The following is a 4,653-nucleotide window of genomic DNA, read 5'->3' as shown; positions in this document are numbered from 1 at the left end:
ATTTACTACACTACTGCTGGCAAAGTTTGAGAGGATCTTCGTGACCGCTTTTCTCAAAGCAATGCTCCATGCATCTTCCAAATTTAGCGGGAGATTGCTTATCTCAAACAAGAACAACTTTCTGTTGCAACCTGCTACACCAAGTTGAAAAGTTTGTGGGATTAATTGGCCTCTTATACAAATTCAATATGCACTTGTGGAGTACAACAAGATTGTCAAAGGCAGATGCAATTTCTTATAGAACTCAAAGAGTAGTATGTTGCTGCTCGTGGACAAATCCTTCTAATGAATCGACTTCTATTGGTGCATTAAGCTTACTCTTCTATTTATCAAGATGAGTGACAACGTGCTTTTGGTACCACTCAAGGGTTAAACGACACAACCAGTGCCGCCATGGCGGTTGGGAATGGAAGACAAAATCCCTTTCCTCGCTCAAATCAACAAAATCGGTGTATTGGTTCCTCTAGTATACGTCCCCATTGCTCTCATTGTAATGAAGATGGCCATTTTATTAAAACTTGTTGGAAGCCGCATGGTTATCCTCCTAGGCATTCAAAGCATAAATCCAAGAATAATGGAAATCGTGGAAGTGTGACCTCTGTGAATAATGTCTCTGAAAGCACAAGTAACGATGATTTGAAGTCGATTGTCTCAGGTCTCTCAGATACACAAATTCAACAACTTTTGACAATGTTGAAATAAACGGCAAAGGTAGTAATGGAAAGACTCCTCAAGTTAATGCTACAGCAACACCAGGTTTGTCTGAAACTTTATCTCGCCACTGGATACTTGATAGTGGCGCTATAGATCATATAGTTTCATCATCAGGCGTGTTGACATGTAGTAATAAAAATCATACCTTTCCTCCTGTATTACTGCCAAGTGGAGAAAAAGCACAAATCACTTCTATGAGATCAGTACCATTGAATTCATATTATTATCTCAGATTAAATACTTGTTACTCCCTCTATTTTACTCCATAAAACAGTTCAATCCAAAATTTTTAAATTAAACAGATTAGTCTTTATTCTCTCTAATTATCACACAATAGCACTACAACAAAAAGTCTTTTTAGCGACCAATTTTTTTACGAGGAATTTATTTTCCTCAATAAATGTCACTTTTTATGAGGAATATTTCGATTCCTCACTAAATGTCATTAGGTATTTTGTGAGAAACATATTTTCCTCACTGTACACTACTTTCTACGACGAATGTTTCGGTTCATTACTAAAGGTGACCATAGTTTGGTCTCCTAAATCAACATGTTATTAGCGAGGAAATATGAGACTCGGGTGAGGAATTTTTTCATCGCTAAAATGACTTTCAACGAGGAAATAATGATTTCGTCGTTATTAGTTTGGCGGAAAATTATGTAAACCCGCCAAATTCAAAGGCGACAAAACTATGGTTTCCTCGCTAAAAATCTGGGTTTTACGAGGAACTATTTCCTTATCAAAAGAAGCAATTGGCGAGGAAATAACGATTTCGTCGTTATTTGTTTGGTAGAAAATTTTTGTAACACTACCAAATATCAAATAGAAACAAACCTCGATTAATACCCACTGAAATTTTTGTATTGTCATTGACTTGTGTGTTCAGATATTTGAAGCAATTCACACTGATTGAAGGAACAAGAATCACATACTAGGATGATTTATTGCTTGTATTCTTGTAGATAAGGGGAGCTTGCACTGGAAGGAGATCATTATTTGACAACAGGGGAGCTTGTGAGTCTCAGTGAGCAGCAGCTTGTGGACTGTGATCATGAGGTTTGCTCATAATTTACAATCTTATATATGTTTATCCTTAAAAGTATTGAACTTTTTATCCGCGGAACCTAAAGGCTGAAGCTTTAGCTAATTTCTTAACTGAGTTTAAGGCTTTAAGCCTAGCTAATTCGACAGTGGTAGAATCTGAATCTCCGTCATGTATATATTAGTATGTTGCTGATGGAATATTAAGTAGATCTATGATGTATCTTTACTTCAAGATATTGAACTTTTCCAGATGATTGAGTGAGTGTACATTTTGACATTACAGATTTCAAGTTGGTTGGAATTACTTACTTTTTGAAGTTTTTATCTGCACTCTGCATACGAAGATCAAACAGAAAGCATAATGTTGATTGAGATGGTTTTTTGTATATCCTTTTCCTGCTTAAAATATGAGTCTCCTCATAATCCTGTTTGTTAGGACTTGGGTGCTTCTTTTTTTTATGTGTATTGGGATTTCAAGTAGGATTCACATACATTCATTTTATAATATCTGCAAAGTTTTCAGTACTGGTGGTAGAAGCTGTGTTTGTTTAGGCAGTTGGTTGCTTTCTTATCTCAAATGGATTGATGATGCACTATAGTTGACTTGATTGTTATGATGGCATGGCATGGCATTGTCTTATGAGCCTGTACATTTTGCAGTGTGATCCAGAAGAATACGGTTCATGTGACTCAGGCTGTACTGGTACGGTTCGTGTGACTCAGGCTGTACTGGTGGACTAAGTCAAGGCTGGTGGTTTGGAGCAAGAGAAGGACTACCCTTAAAAACAGTGGGACTGATCGTGGTACCTGCAAATTTGACAAGAGTAAAGATGTTGCTACTGTATCCAACTTCAGCATTCTTTCCCTTGACGAAGATCAAATTGCTGCAAATTTGGTCCACAATGTACTTTTGCCATTGAAATATAGGTTTGGATCGTTTCCTTCAAGTCTGAGAATAATGAACTACCAAGAGAGTTGTGTACTCTAGACCATATGTAAACCATGTTTGCTGCAATATAAGTTTCTTTTGTTCCAAAATCCCTGTTATGTGCTTTTATTTCCTTTATTATTTTGTTGAATGTTTAACTAGTCTTGAATAAGAATCCTCTTTGTAAAATAAAATAATTGATATGCATCGCCAACAGGTCCTATTGTAATTAGATAACAGCAACAAAAAGAATATTTCCCCACTATAGACTTTAGATCTTATACCGATGAAAAAAAGCTTTCCTCGTTGTTGAGTATCTTTAGCGAGAAAAAATCTGAAGGATACATGTTACGATGAAATAAATTTTCTCGCTAAAAACAGCTTATAGCAAGGAAAAACTTCCTCGCCCAAAGCGATTTATAACAACGAAAAGATTTTCGTCCCAAAAACCGGAGTTTAATTCTTTTATTATTTATAGTTTTCAAATTATTAATTATCATTAGCGAGAAAATAATTAATTTAGCGACGAAATTTAATTTGTCGGAAAATATATTTAACGACTATTTTCTAATCCTCAAACTTTTTTAACGAGAAAAAAATATGAGTTTGGGTGAGGAAAAAAAATGTCGCTAAAGAATAACAACGAGAGAAATTAATTTCATTGTGAAAAGAGTTTGGCGAGGAAATTATTTTTTCATCGCTGAAGCTTTTCTTGACGAGCATTCTCCGACGAATTGAAGACGAAAAAAATTTCCTCGCAGAAATACTATAGCGACGAAATGTCGGTTTTCAGCGAGGAATAAGTTCCTCGTAAATGAGGTTTTCTGTTGTAGTGTAGGTCTAAAATGACTATTTTACCCCTCACTTTTTATTTTTTTAATTATTCTCTCTCTCTTTTTTTTTCTTTTTTGCTGCTACTCTCTCTCTCCCCTCCTAAAAACAATCCCTAGACTCCATGAAATCACAGTGATTCGATCATAATAAAAAGATCAATACTCGAAGGAGGCCTCCTTCATATCCATCTCATCAGTAAATTCAATTCCCCCAATTTTGTGTTAAGTTTTTATTTTATTTTTGTTTTATTTTTTTATTTTTTTTGTCGTTGCCCTAGTTTTGTGTATTTTGGGATTGTAATAGGTTTTGTGTTCTCAAAAATTTGAGATGGACGGAAACAAAACGATGCCTTGAAATCGCACCCGCACCCTAAAGTTCTTGGCTACAACTCGTTGTCCCATTCCGTCGTTACCGATCGACGATCTGTTATCGTTGATTAAGAAAGACTCCGATCCTTCGCCGGCTTCAGATGGCGCCAAAACTACAGATGGGTCGTTCGGGTCGGGTTTGGGTATGCCTCAGCTCTGTCAAAGGACTTGGGCAGCTACCGGATCTGGGTCGTCCTTGGCGAGTGGCTATACGGAGAAGCAGGTTACGATTGTGAGGCAATTGAATAAGAAGAAGGATTGTTATGAGATTTTGGGGGTGGAGAGGAGTTGTAGTGTTGAAGATGTTCGAAAAGCTTATAGGAAGCTGTCTTTGAAGGTTCATCCGGATAAGAACAAGTAGAAAAAATAAATAAAAAAAAGAGAGAAACATAAAAAAAAGATAGAGAAAAATTTTAAAAATAAAAAATGAGGGATAAAATAGTCATTTTGGACATATTGTATGAGAATTAGAGAGATTAAGGACAAACCTCTTTAATTTAAAATTTATGGAGTAAAGTACAGGGAGTAACAAGTATTTAATATAATATTTATCTCCATAATGTGTTATGTGTACCAAATTTTAAAGTTGACCTGATGTCTATTAGTCAGCTTACAAGAGGATTGAATTGTTCAGTGACTTTTTTTCCCTATTTGTGTATTTTGCAGGATTTGGTTTCGAGGACGATTGGTTTGGGTAAGCAACTTGATGATCTCTACTATTTGGTGGCATTAGCGACAGAGAAAAACACGTCCAAACTACACC

General features: G+C 35.9%; 1 long non-coding RNA gene across 1 annotated transcript; it reads left to right on the top strand.

Moving 5' to 3' along the window:
* Positions 1 to 1,518: 1,518 nt before the first annotated feature.
* LOC133745938 (uncharacterized) lies at positions 1,519 to 2,798 on the top strand. The gene is made up of 2 exons (XR_009863870.1): positions 1,519 to 1,772; positions 2,421 to 2,798. It is a non-coding gene; the product is annotated as an uncharacterized LOC133745938 (long non-coding RNA).
* Positions 2,799 to 4,653: the final 1,855 nt, after the last annotated feature.

The sequence above is a fragment of the Rosa rugosa genome, chromosome 4 (genome assembly GCF_958449725.1).
Source record: "Rosa rugosa chromosome 4, drRosRugo1.1, whole genome shotgun sequence".
Taxonomy (NCBI): domain Eukaryota; kingdom Viridiplantae; phylum Streptophyta; class Magnoliopsida; order Rosales; family Rosaceae; genus Rosa; species Rosa rugosa.
Note: the sequence above shows the minus strand (reverse complement) of the source record. Positions and strands in the feature narration are given on the sequence as shown.